This window comes from Mesoplodon densirostris, chromosome 2 (assembly GCF_025265405.1).
Source record: "Mesoplodon densirostris isolate mMesDen1 chromosome 2, mMesDen1 primary haplotype, whole genome shotgun sequence".
Lineage (NCBI taxonomy): Eukaryota > Metazoa > Chordata > Mammalia > Artiodactyla > Ziphiidae > Mesoplodon > Mesoplodon densirostris.
Window position 1 is genome coordinate 145,635,105 of NC_082662.1, and position 15,039 is coordinate 145,650,143.

Sequence of the window (15,039 nt, forward strand, 5' to 3'; positions counted from 1 at the left end):
AAATAAGGGCGGCAGTATTAGCTAGCAATCAGAACAGCAAGCACTCTCATCTAGACTTAGCCGTTCCCTGCCCAGGTATATACCCTGGAGAAACACACATGTTCTAAGAAACAACTCTGAGAATGTTTAGAGCAAAAATACCTTAACAGCAAAACACGGGAAACAGCCCAAATTTCCATCAGCAGAATTCATACAGCAGGATAGGATGAGATCGGAATATTCAATAGTGAAAAATAAATGAGCTACTACACACATTAGCATAGATCAACTTCTCATGATTTTTAAAAACATCAAAAGAATGGGATACAGTTCCACTCATGGAACCGTTCTGAAACAAGCTCAAACAACGGATTGCATAGGGTACATGTTTAAAAAAACGGTAGCTAAAACTGAGGGAAGAGTGAACACAAAATTGAGGGCAGTTTTCTCTAGGGTGGAAAGGCTAGGTCAAGGAGGTTGACACAAGGCTGTTAGTGCTGCTGGGAATTGTTCTGTCTCTTAAGCAAGATGGTAGGTACACAGGTGTTGTAGTTTTCACATTTTACTAAAACTCTCAAATCAGGATGGTCCCACAATCACCGTGGCAGTTGTGATGAAGTTATTGCCAATGCCTTTCTCTTTTAATCACTTGTATTCATGCACAAAAATGATGTCAGAAAGGCCTGGCATCTTTAAAGTACATTTATTTAAGTTAAAGTACAAGAACACTTGTTTGCTTATTAGGAAAAGAAGGAACGATATGCCTATTTTACAGATGAGAACACTGAGGCTCAGAGAAGGTAACCTGCTCCAGTCGCACAATGGGATCTTTGCAGAACAGTGATCCACCAGCCCACTTCTTTATGCAAAGCCCTGTCTGTAGTATGCGAAGGAAGCAAGCAAACAAGCCTGAGATAGGGCCAGCACAAGAACCCGAGGCACCACCATTCTTACCATCATGTTCCAAAACTACAGAGATGAGCATCAATTTTTCTAGATTGAGGGGAGGGAGGGGTGGGGGCTGGGAGCCGGTTTTCGAACTTCAGTGGGCTCACAGCTCTTAGCTGGCCTTATCTCGAGAGCAGCCAGTCCACCCTTGAGCTGTGTCTGGCTCCCAGGCTTCTACCTCTAGCCTCTGGCGTGACCCGGGCTGCGGCCAGAAACAGGCTCCCACCTGGAATTCCAGCGTTCACTCCTGGAACGTCCAGCATCCAGTCCTCCTCCAGCCACTAATTCAACTTCTGAATGCCCTGCTCAGAAGGGTTTCTCCACACCAAATCTGCAGGAACTTTTTTCTTCTGGGGCTCCAAAACCAAATCCTTAAACCTCACATGAGGGAGAGTATTTGTTAGGTCAGAGCATCCTTGTTGATTGGACCTCCAGTTTGGGACTTCCACAGACCTCATCACGGGAGGGTGGGGAGAGGTCTCTTCTGTTGGTGGACGGAATGGTGGGCACTTGGTGGGGAGCCCTGATGAGAAAGGGAGCCAGCCCAAGACCTACACATAGGCACTGTTTCCCCTGGCCAAACAAGGTTCCTGACCCCAGAATTAACCCAGAGTTTCCCAGAAGACTAGGAGCTGCAGGGAGCCGCAATTAATGCTTTACTCTCCACCCGCTTTTCCTTGGACCCGAGGAGGAGACATTACAAAAAGATCACATCACACTCCTTTGACCTTACGATTTCCACACAGGCAAGTGCAGGGAAACACTAGTCTGGAGGAAGAAAATGCATTCAAAACACGTGCACAGGGACTTCCCTGGTGGCGCAGTGGTTAAGAATCCGCCTGCCGACGCAGGGGACCCGGGCTCGAGCCCTGGTCCGGGAAGATCCCACGTGCCACGGAGCAACTAAGCCCGTGCGCCACAACTACTGAGCCTGTGCTCTAGAGCCCGCGAGCCACAACCACCGAAGCCCGCACGCCTAGAGCCCGTGCTCCCCAACAAGAGAAGCCAAAAATAAATAATAAAATAAATTTACAGGGAAAAAAACACGTGCATAGCCCTTAGCTGTTTATAAAGTTCTTGAATGTGTGTGCCCCCTTCCGATCCTCACGTCTTTCCATTTTGCGGATAAGCAAACGCAAGTCCAGAGCATTTGAAGGACTTGCTCAAGGTGGCAGGTGATGGTGCAGAGAGGGAGCTACCTCAGTGCAACAACTTTCAGACAGTGTGCCACCCCGGTCCCGCACAGAGGTACACAGAGGGTGGAGGAGACAGGACAGCACGAGTAATGATCACAACTCTGAGTGACAAATACAATGAGAGACGTGTGTTTGGGGACTGGATCTATTCAGAGGAGGGGGTCTGGGGCATGGGAAGGAGTTCTGGGTTAGGGAAGGCTTCACAGGGGAATTGGCACTCACCATCGTCCACGTTTACTGAGATTCTATGAAAGGACAGACTAAGGACCGCCACTGCCAACTCTGCCTTATTCGATACAATTAAACCATGAGCTTAAATGGTTCCAATTGATCCCATCAGCTTACATTCCTATAGATTTCATCCAGTAGCTGAATTTGGGGGAGGAAAAGAAAAAGGACCCACACAAAACTTTCCCACTTGAAGACATGTTTATTTTGGTAACGCACCTGAGTCCCTGGCAGGATGGGCCTGTCCTCCGCGGGGGCAATGGGGTGTTTGGCAGAGGATGGGGGCCCTGCCCTGAGGGGGCAGCTGGGGGATGAGGCAAAGGGCTTTGGGGCAGTGATAGGTCACAAAGGGCTTTGTGACACTGATAGGTCACAAAGGGCATCAGAGGATAAATAGGCTGTGCCAGGGGGTTAGGCTGACAAAGTGGTTACTTCTCTCACTACGACGGAAGTTCACCACAGCCTCTTGGGGAGATAAAAACCCAGAAGCAGAAGTGAGGTGAGGCGGAGGGGGAGCCTGCCGTACCTCTCGACACACTTGAAGAGATTCGGCCTGGGCTCCAGGCGCCCTACAGCGTCCCCGCTGTGATCATCTGTGATCATCTACCCACACCCCTGCTGCCTCTGGGAGACCCTGAGGAAAACGTGGGGGCCCGTGGGGCGGGCTTGGAAGACCTGCCACAGGGCCGCCTGTGTGACGCAGGAGCATCGCAGCTCGCTCTTCTGCCAGTGAGGCCGAGGGAGGGAGGAGCCAGGGAGCCGCCTTAACCGCGCTGCCTGTCGTGATCAAAGACAGCCATGAGTGGGGACTCTCTGCTCCCGTATCACACGGCCCGGAGCAGCACCTGGGTGGACCTGTTCACCACCACCACGGGGAAGCTGCAGCAGCAACTGCACAAGGGCGAATACGACCATTTCAAGTACGCGCCGATATTCGAGAGCGACTTCATCCAGGTCACGAAGAGGGGAGGAGCGATTGACGTGCACAACTGTGGCGGCATGCTGACCATGGGCATCACATCCACCAGCCCCGTCCTCCCGCTCCCAGACATCATGCTGCTGGCCCGACGGGCCACCGGCTGTGAAAAGCACGCCGAGTGCAGCCAGGCCACCAAGGGGAAGAGCCACAAGGCTGCAAAGACCTTAGAGCTCACCAGGCTCCTTCCCTTGGAGTGCGTGAGGCTCTCCACTCACAGTCGTGAGAAACAACAGCTGCGCGTGAAGCTTGCCACCGGCCGCTGCTTCTACCTGCAGCTGTGTCCCCCTCTGGACGCGCGGGAAGACCTCTTCGCCGAGTGGGAACAGCTGATTTACCTCCTGCGACCACCAGTGGACAGTGAAAGCAACACCTATGCCGTTCCCGTCTGGGACATGACCTGCATGCCTGTGTTCGAGGAGGAGCAGGACGGGAGGAGCCCGGCCGTGGAGGATTTCCAAGGAAAGGGGCATCAGGACCAGGTGAGCGTCAGCAGCCTCCACACGTGCCCTGGGGTGGCCGGGGCCACGCCTGCAGCTTTTGCTGGGGGGCACGGAATCCAACTGGACTCCCACAAGCCCGATACCATGCCCGATGCGGCCGCTGCGAAAGCAAAACCTACTACAGGGCTCGACAAAGCGTCCGCGTCGCGGGCAACGACCAAGGTGGAGACAGCAGGGGTGGCAGGAGGCACCGCGGCGGGTGCTCTGAGCACGGCAGTGATCGAGTCTCCTGCCGCTCAAGAGCGGGGCACGGCCAGAGCAGCCACAGCCAGCGACGGGCCCGGAGGAAGCAAAACCAACACAGCCACTGGGGACACGGCCACAACATCCCTGAGGAGCGGGAAAACGGCCTTGGCAGGGGCTGAGAACAATTCAGAGCATGCTTCCAGCACGTCCACCAGCCTCTCCCCAGGGGCCGGCATGACTGTGGTCGGAGCAGAACATACCAGCAAGACTGTCAAAGGAAGAGCCGACAAGGACCATGAGGGGACCCTCGTCTCAAGCTTGCCACAGGAAGGCAAAGTGAGCAAACAGGGTGGCAGCTCACAGAGAGTGTCCCAGGCCCGCAAGGGAAGAAGGGAGAGGAGGGAGCACTGGGGAGAGGACAGGGCTCTGACGAGCCCCTCGCTCTGCAGTTCCGTGGAAAGCCACCACAAGGCAGCGGGGAGCAAGACCATCCCCAAAGCAGCGGGCCCGTGCTCAGGCGGCCGCAGAGCCACTAGACATGACCAAAAGGCCAAAGGCCACGGCAGCCCGGGGGGCAGCGAGCAGGGCACTGCCCCCAAAGGCATCAGCCGTGCTCCCATCACCAGGGACTCCAAGACCTCGCACAAATCGGGCAGGAGCTTATCTCCAGCGCGTTCAGGTCCCACCACCAACATACTCAGCAGGATCAGCTCTTTCTTCAGGAATGTGAGAGCCAGACTTACAAAAAAGACGGTGGCCTCATCACGAGATAAACATGGGAGCATCCTGGCGGAGCCAGTGGAAGGGACCTGAATGGAGGCCATCACAGAGACAGCAGAGAGTGGCCAGGGGCTGGAAATCACCGGTGTGACATCTGAGACCTTGGAGCCAGTGACCGTTGAAGCCCATCAATAGGACCTAGAGCTGGGAGCTGCAAAGGGGACCAGGGCTCTGGGAAATAGCCCTGGAGATCCCCTGTCAGCTTCCTTGCTGCAATTTAAATAAAAAACCATACAGTCTGAGAACGCATGCAGTGTTTTGTCTGAATTTCTAGGTCCCGAAGCCCAGCCGTAGCCTCACAGTGGATTCTGCCACAGTCTGAGACCCAGTGTCCAGGCAAGGGCAGCCCCACCTCACACACATGCTCAGCGCCAACAGCAGTGCTCCATCTGGCTTCCACTCCTTTCTGGCTTTGCCCCTCAGGGCCATGGCTCAAAGTCAGACTATGGTCTGGGAAGCTCTCCTTCACTACCCCCCTATTCGTTTTTTTCTTTTTTTTTTTTGCGGTACGCGGGCCACTCACTGTTGTGGCCTCTCCCGTCACGGAGCACAGCCTCCAGACGCGCAGGCCCAGCGGCCATGGCTCACGGGCCCAGCCGCTCCGCGGCATGTGGGATCTTCCAGGACCGGGGCACAAACTCATGTTCCCTGCATCCTCAGGTGGACTCTCAAGCACTGCGCCACCAGGGAATCCCCCCGCTATTCTTTTTATAAACGCTTATTCCCCCTGAAGGTCTGTAAACAGAGCCAGAACAGGACTCATGTCCCCTCGGGCTATTCAGTGGACAGAAATAAGGGCGGCAGTATTAGCTAGCAATCAGAACAGCAAGCACTCGCATCTAGACTTAGCCGTTCCCTGCCCAGGTATATACCCTGGAGAAACACACATGTTCTAAGAAACAACTCTGAGAATGTTTAGAGCAAAAATACCTTAACAGCAAAACACGGGAAACAGCCCAAATTTCCATCAGCAGAATTCATACAGCAGGATAGGATGAGATCGGAATATTCAATAGTGAAAAATAAATGAGCTACTACACACATTAGCATAGATCAACTTCTCATGATTTTTAAAAACATCAAAAGAATGGGATACAGTTCCACTCATGGAACCGTTCTGAAACAAGCTCAAACAACGGATTGCATAGGGTACATGTTTAAAAAAACGGTAGCTAAAACTGAGGGAAGAGTGAACACAAAATTGAGGGCAGTTTTCTCTAGGGTGGAAAGGCTAGGTCAAGGAGGTTGACACAAGGCTGTTAGTGCTGCTGGGAATTGTTCTGTCTCTTAAGCAAGATGGTAGGTACACAGGTGTTGTAGTTTTCACATTTTACTAAAACTCTCAAATCAGGATGGTCCCACAATCACCGTGGCAGTTGTGATGAAGTTATTGCCAACGCCTTTCTCTTTTAATCACTTGTATTCATGCACAAAAATGATGTCAGAAAGGCCTGGCATCTTTAAAGTACATTTATTTAAGGTAAAGTACAAGAACACTTGTTTGCTTATTAGGAAAAGAAGGAACGATATGCCTATTTTACAGATGAGAACACTGAGGCTCAGAGAAGGTAACCTGCTCCAGTCGCACAATGGGATCTTTGCAGAACAGTGATCCACCAGCCCACTTCTTTATGCAAAGCCCTGTCTGTAGTATGCGAAGGAAGCAAGCAAACAAGCCTGAGATAGGGCCAGCACAAGAACCCGAGGCACCACCATTCTTACCATCATGTTCCAAAACTACAGAGATGAGCATCAATTTTACTAGATTGAGGGGAGGGAGGGGTGGGGGCTGGGAGCCGGTTTTCGAACTTCAGTGGGCTCACAGCTCTCAGCTGGCCTTATCTCGAGAGCAGCCAGTCCACCCTTGAGCTGTGTCTGGCTCCCAGGCTTCTACCTCTAGCCTCTGGCGTGACCCGGGCTGCGGCCAGAAACAGGCTCCCACCTGGAATTCCAGCGTTCACTCCTGGAACGTCCAGCATCCAGTCCTCCTCCAGCCACTAATTCAACTTTCGAATGCCCTGCTCAGAAGGGTTTCTCCACACCAAATCTGCAGGAACTTTTTTCTTCTGGGGCTCCAAAACCAAATCCTTAAACCTCACATGACGGAGAGTATTTGTTAGGTCAGAGCATCCTTGTTGATTGGACCTCCAGTTTGGGACTTCCACAGACCTCATCACGGGAGGGTGGGGAGAGGTCTCTTCTGTTGGTGGACGGAATGGTGGGCACTTGGTGGGGAGCACTGATGAGAAAGGGAGGCAGCCCAAGACCTACACATAGGCACTGTTTCCCCTGGCCAAACAAGGTTCCTGACCCCAGAATTAACCCAGAGTTTCCCAGAAGACTAGGAGCTGCAGGGAGCCGCAATTAATGCTTTACTCTCCACCCGCTTTTCCTTGGACCCGAGGAGGAGAAATTACAAAAAGATCACATCACACTCCTTTGATCGTATGATTTCCACACAGGCAAGTGCAGGGAAACACTAGTCTGGAGGAAGAAAATGCATTCAAAGCACGTGCACAGGGACTTCCCTGGTGGCGCAGTGGTTAAGAATCCGCCTGCCGACGCAGGGGACCCGGGTTTGAGCCCTGGTCCGGGAAGGTCCCACGTGCCACGGAGCAACTAAGCCCGTGCGCCACAACTACTGAGCCTGTGCTCTAGAGCCCGCGAGCCACAACTACCGAAGCCCGCACGCCTAGAGCCCGTGCTCCCCAACAAGAGAAGCCAAAAATAAATAATAAAATAAATTTACAGGAAAAAAAAAACACGTGCATAGCCCTTAGCTGTTTATAAAGTTCTTGAATGTGTGTGCCCCCTTCCGATTCTCACGTCTTTCCATTTTGCGGATAAGCAAACGGAAGTCCAGAGCATTTGAAGGACTTGCTCAAGGTGGCAGGTGATGGTGCAGAGAGGGAGCTACCTCGGTGCAACAACTTTCAGACAGTGTGCCACCCCGGTCCCGCACAGAGGTACACAGAGGGTGGAGGAGACAGGACAGCACGAGTAATGATCACAACTCTGAGTGACAAATACAATGAGAGACGTGTGTTTGGGGACTGGATCTATTCAGAGGAGGGGGTCTGGGGCATGGGAAGGAGTTCTGGGTTAGGGAAGGCTTCACAGGGGAATTGGCACTCACCATCGTCCACGTTTACTGAGATTCTATGAAAGGACAGACTAAGGACCGCCACTGCCAACTCTGCCTTATTCGATACAATTAAACCATGAGCTTAAATGGTTCAAATTGATCCCATCAGCTTACATTCCTATAGATTTCATCCAGTAGCTGAATTTGGGGGAGGAAAAGAAAAAGGACCCACACAAAACTTTCCCACTTGAAGACATGTTTATTTTGGTAACGCACCTGAGTCCCTGGCAGGATGGGCCTGTCCTCCGCGGGGGCAATGGGGTGTTTGGCAGAGGATGGGGGCCCTGCCCTGAGGGGGCAGCTGGGGGATGAGGCAAAGGGCTTTGGGGCAGTGATAGGTCACATAGGGCTTTGTGACACTGATAGGTCACAAAGGGCATCAGAGGATAAATAGGCTGTGCCAGGGGGTTAGGCTGACAAAGTGGTTACTTCTCTCACTAGGACGGAAGTTCACCACAGCCTCTCGGGGAGATAAAAACCCAGAAGCAGAAGTGAGGTGAGGCGGAGGGGGAGCCTGCCGTACCTCTCAACACACTTGAAGAGATTCGGCCTGGGCTCCAGGCGCCCTATAGCGTCCCCGCTGTGATCATCTGTGATCATCTACCCACACCCCTGCTGCCTCTGGGAGACCCTGAGGCAAACGTGGGGGCCTGTGGGGCGGGCTTGGAAGACCTGCCACAGGGCCGCCTGTGTGACGCAGGAGCATCGCAGCTCGCTCTTCTGCCAGTGAGGCCGAGGGAGGGAGGAGCCAGGGAGCCGCCTTAACCGCGCTGCCTGTCGTGATCAAAGACAGCCATGAGTGGGGACTCTCTGCTCCTGTATCACACGGCCCGGAGCAGCACCTGGGTGGACCTGTTCACCACCACCACGGGGAAGCTGCAGCAGCAACTGCACAAGGGCGAATACGACCATTTCAAGTACGCGCCGATATTCGAGAGCGACTTCATCCAGGTCACGAAGAGGGGAGAAGCGGTTGACGTGCACAACTGGGGCGGCATGCTGACCATGGGCATCACATCCACCAGCCCCGTCCTCCCGCTCCCAGACATCATGCTGCTGGCCCGACGGGCCACCGGCTGTGAAAAGCACGCCGAGTGCAGCCAGGCCACCAAGGGCAAGAGCCACAAGGCTGCAAAGACCTTAGAGCTCACCAGGCTCCTTCCCTTGGAGTGCGTGAGGCTCTCCGCTCACAAGCGTGAGAAACAACAGCTGCGCGTGAAGCTTGCCACTGGCCGCTGCTTCTACCTGCAGCTGTGTCCCCCTCTGGACGCGCGGGAAGACCTCTTCCCCGAGTGGGAACAGCTGATTTACCTCCTGCGACCACCAGTGGACAGTGAAAGCAACACCTATGCCGTTCCCGTCTGGGACATGACCTGCATGCCTGTGTTCGAGGAGGAGCAGGACGGGAGGAGCCCGGCCGTGGAGGATTTCCAAGGAAAGGGGCATCAGGACCAGGTGAGCATCAGCAGCCTCCACACGTGCCCTGAGGTGGCCGGGGCCACGCCTGCAGCTTTTGCTGGGGGGCACGGAATCCAACTGGACTCCCACAAGCCCGATACCATGCCCGATGCGGCCGCTGCGAAAGCAAAACCTACTACAGGGCTCGACAAAGCGTCCGCGTCGCGGGCAACGACCAAGGTGGAGACAGCAGGGGTGGCAGGAGGCACCGCGGCGGGTGCTCTGAGCACGGCAGTGATCGAGTCTCCTGCTGCTCAAGAGCGGGGCACGGCCAGAGCAGCCACAGCCAGCGACGGGCCCGGAGGAAGCAAAACCAACACAGCCACTGGGGACACGGCCACAACATCCCTGAGGAGGAGGAAAACGGCCTTGGCAGGGGCTGAGAACAATTCAGAGTATGCTTCCAGCACGTCCACCAGCCTCTCCCCAGGGGCCGGCATGACTGTGGTCGGAGCAGAACCTACCAGCAAGACTGTCAAAGGAAGAGCCGACAAGGACCATGAGGGGACCCTCGTCTCAAGCTTGCCACAGGAAGGCAAAGTGAGCAAACAGGGTGGCAGCTCACAGAGAGTGTCCCAGGCCCGCAAGGGAAGAAGGGAGAGGAGGGAGCACTGGGGAGAGGACAGAGCTCTGACGAGCCCCTCGCTCTGCAGTTCCGTGGAAAGCCACCACAAGGCAGCGGGGAGCAAGACCATCCCCAAAGCAGCGGGCCCGTGCTCAGGCGGCCGCAGAGCCACTAGACATGACCAAAAGGCCAAAGGCCACGGCAGCCCGGGGGGCAGCGAGCAGGGCACTGCTCCCAAAGGCATCAGCCGTGCTCCCATCACCAGGGACTCCAAGACCTCGCACAAATCGGGCAGGAGCTTATCTCCAGCGCGTTCAGGTCCCACCACCAACATACTCAGCAGGATCAGCTCTTTCTTCAGGAATGTGAGAGCCAGACTTACAAAAAAGACGGTGGCCTCATCACGAAATAAACATGGGAGCATCCTGGCGGAGCCAGTGGAAGGGACCTGAATGGGGGCCATCACAGAGACAGCAGAGAGTGGCCAGGGGCTGGAAATCACCGGTGTGACATCTGAGACCTTGGAGCCAGTGACCGTTGAAGCCCATCAATAGGACCTAGAGCTGGGAGCTGCAAAGGGGACCAGGGCTCTGGGAAATACCCCTGGAGAGCCCATTTCAGCTTCCTTACTGCAATTTAAATGAAAAAACATACAGTCTGAGAACGCATGCAGTGTTTTGTCTGAATTTCTAGGTCCCGAAGCCCAGCCGTAGCCTCACAGTGGATTCTGCCACAGTCTGAGACCCAGTGTCCAGGCAAGGGCAGCCCCACCTCACACAAATGCTCAGCGCCAACAGCACTGCTCCATCTGGCTTCCACTCCTTTCTGGCTTTGCCCCCCAGGGCCATGGCTCAAAGTCAGACTATGGTCTGGGAAGCTCTCCTTCACTAACCCCCTATTCTTTTTTTTTTTTTTTTTTTGGCGGTACGCGGGCCACTCACTGTTGTGGCCTCTCGCGTCACGGAGCACAGCCTCCGGACGCGCAGGCCCAGCGGCCATGGCTCACGGGCCCAGCCGCTCCGCGGCATGTGGGATCTTCCAGGACAGGGGCACGAACTCATGTTCCCTGCATCCTCAGGTGGACTCTCAACCACTGCGCCACCAGGGAATCCCCCCCTATTCTTTTTATAAACGCTTATTCCCCCTGAAGGTCTGTAAACAGAGCCAGAACAGGACTCATGGCCCCTCGGGCTATTCAGTGGACAGAAATAAGGGCGGCAGTATGAGCTAGCAATCAGAACAGCAAGCACTCTCATCTAGACTTAGCCGTTCCCTGCCCAGGTATATACCCTGGAGAAACACACATGTTCTAAGAAACAACTCTTGAGAATGTTTAGAGCAAAAATAACTTAACAGCAAAACACGGGAAACAGCCCAACTTTCCATTAGCACAATTAACACAGCAGGATACCAAGAGAGTGGAATATTCTATAATGAAACATAAATGAGCTACACACATTAGCATAGATCAACTTGTCATGATTTTTCAAACATCAAAAGAATGGGATACAGTTCCACTCATGGAACCATTCTGAAACAAGCTCAAACAATGGATTGCACAGGGTACATGTTTAAAAAAAAACGGTTGCTAAAACTGAGGAAAGAGTAAACACAAAATTGAGGACAGTTTTCTCTAGGGTGGAAAGGCTAGGTCAAGGAGGTTGACAGTAGGCTGTTAGAGCTGCTGGGAATTGTTCTGTCTCTTAAGCAAGATGGTAGGTACACAGGTGTTGTAGTTTTCACATTTTACTAACTCTGAAATCACGATGCTCCAACAATCACCGTGGCAGTTGTGATGAAGTTATTGCCAATGCCTTTCTCTTTTAATCACTTGTATTTACGCACAAAGGTGATGTCAGAAAGGCTTGGCATCTTTATATTACATTTATTTAAGGTAAAGTACAAGAGCACTTGTTTGGTTATTAGGAAAAGAAGGAACGATATGCCTATTTTACAGATGAGAACACTGAGGCTCAGAGAAGGTAACCTGCTCCAGTCGCACAATGGGATCTTTGCAGAACAGTGATCCACCAGCCCACTTCTTTATGCAAAGCCCTGTCTGTAGTATGCGAAGGAAGCAAGCAAACAAGCCTGAGATAGGGCCAGCACAAGAACCCGAGGCACCACCATTCTTACCATCATGTTCCAAAACTACAGAGATGAGCATCAATTTTACTAGATTGAGGGGAGGGAGGGGTGGGGGCTGGGAGCCGGTTTTCGAACTTCAGTGGGCTCACAGCTCTCGGCTGGCCTTATCTCGAGAGCAGCCAGTCCACCCTTGAGCTGTGTCTGGCTCCCAGGCTTCTACCTCTAGCCTCTGGCGTGACCCGGGCTGCAGCCAGAAACAGGCTCCCACCTGGAATTCCAGCGTTCACGCCTGGAACCTCCAGCACCCAGTCCTCCTCCAGCCACTAATTCAACTTTTGATTGCCCTGCTCAGAAGGGTTTCTCCACACCAAATCTGCAGGAACTTTTTTCTTCTGGGGCTCCAAAACCAAATCCTTAAACCTCACATGAGGGAGAGTATTTGTTAGGTCAGAGCATCCTTGTTGATTGGACCTCCAGTTTGGAACTTCCACAGACCTCATCACGGGAGGGTGGGGAGAGGTCTCTTCTGTTGGTGGACGGAATGGTGGGCACTTGGTGGGGAGCACTGATGAGAAAGGGAGCCAGCCCAAGACCTACACATAGGCACTGTTTCCCCTGGCCAAACAAGGTTCCTGACCCCAGGATTAACCCAGAGCTTCCCAGAAGACTAGGAGCTGCAGGGAGACACAATTAATGCTTTACACTCCACCAGCTTTTCCTTGGACCCGAGGAGGAGAAATTACAAAAAGATCACATCACACTCCTTTGACCTTGCGATTTCCACACAGGCAAGTGCAGGGAAACACTAGTCTGAAGGAAGAAAATGCATTAAAAACACGTGCACAGGGACTTCCCTGGTGGCGCAGCTCATAAGAAGAGGAGGACAGGGGCACCGGGGCTCCTTCTCACGCAAGCACACAGCTCACCTGGCCCAGCGCTGCTGCATCCCTGTGGGCATGCGGTAGCCCTGGCATCCGGTAGGGGACACTGCAGGATCCACACCTGACCGGGACTTTCCCAACCCCTGGGGACCCCTCAGCCTCTGTGGAGCCCCACTGAAGGGCCTGGGTCACCTCATGACACCATTTCTCAACCTGAAGTTCTACAGATTTTTCATAGATGTGTACAAATTGAATACAACACACACACAAAATGAAGGCAATTCAAAGTAATGCTAATTTAGGATGAGTTAAAGGGCCAGGATTCCAAATTAATTATGACCTTAAAATTAAATAACAAATACATCTGGTTTTATTACACTCTGAAAAGCAGTGCCTTCTATAAAGTTTTCATGTTGGGCTATAGTAAAGCTATAAAATTTATGATTCGATTACCACAGCATCAGGATATTTTTAAATTAAAAAGCACAGGCAAGTTTGGCTGGGGTGTTAAAGAAAGAAGAGTGATTATTAGGGGAAAAGGGAACATTGCTGTTCTCTGCCCACTTCCACTGTGCTGGTCTCATGATGGGCCGTGTAGCGTGTGGGCTGGAGGGACAGGGTCACTACTCCCACCTGTGCCACCAGATCTCCCACTCCTCACAGTGCCCAGGTGGGAGGGACCCACACTTTTCACCCTGGAGCCCCAGAGCCTCCCCTTTCCTCTGCATCACTTTCACTGTTCAGGGGACCAGTCACTTGAACGCCGCCCAGCCAAATGCCCAGGTTAAGTCGCCCCTGTAGGACATGTCTCTCTGCTACCAGAACACACTTGGCAAAGAGCAGCAAACAGGCCCCAGTGCCCTGGGGATGTGAGCCCTGGGGATGTCAGGGCCCAAAGTCACTTCCGGGGTCTGAGTAGCCCCCTGGGTCCCACACACCGACCCCAGGGAGCTCACCTCCCCACTGACTCCAGTCCCTGCCTTTGTGTGGCAGGTTCTGGTCTGACACCTGTGAAGACCGTGACCTGGAGGCCTCAGCCTGAGACTCAGAGGGGATGGAGCTTGTGCAGCGCCTGGCAGCTTAAATGAGACACGAGGCCAAGGAAGAAGGGCCGCCTCTCTGCTCCCCCTCCGCTCCCGAGTCAGCTAGTGAGTGCCGGTTACTTCCTGTCGGAGCTGTACAGATTTAGCATGAATTTTAGATATATGTTTTATTTTTAACACTGGAGGCTCTTACATCAAGCAAAATTGATCTCCTCCTTGGTTTATTTTTTAAACATTTCTATGTAAGATAACACACAAGTATAGAAAAGCACCCTCCGCAAAGGCAGGGCTCAGTGAGTTACAGTGGGCGCTCCACTCTGGGGAGCAGTAGTTTTTCCCTCTGTAAAAGCCCAGATGCTTCTGAGAAGCTCCTCTCAGCTTCCTTACTCTGGCCCCAGACCTCCACAGCGGAAATCCCAAAGGGACTGGATTCTCCCAGCCCTCCAGCGCCCTCCACTACTTTCTGATTGTGCTGCCACACTAATTTTGAGTTATTTGTGGGTAAATCACTGCACTTGGAATACACATGGAGTAACTGATTTCATTCTTATAACCGAATAAGTTAGCACTTATTCTTCTCCCCTTCAACAGGGGGCTGCCAGGGTGCTGGGGACGTCCTGTATATTGAACTGGGTGTTCTTAACAGATGTGTTTATATTTACAAGAAACCATAAAGCTCTACGCTTAAGATCTGTGCCCTGTACAATACACCAAGTAAACTTCAATAAGAAAGAGATGCAAAAAAAATTTCCCCGCAGAACAAACTTCAGGCCCAGGTGGCTTCCTCTGATTTCTACCAAACATTTAAGACAGAAATGATGCCCGTCTCCTACACACTCTTCCAGAGAACAGATGCAGAGGGAACACACCCACACTGCTTTCATCGGACCAGGAGAATACTGATGTCATACCAGCAGCAGATATTACAGGACAGGAGAAATTACAGGCTAAACACTTCTGAATGTCGATGTCAAAATCCAAAAGCAAATATTAGCAGTCTAAATCTAGAGGTTTTCAGAAAGGAAGGAAACTGGGATTTCATGGCGGTATTTCCAGTGGTTGA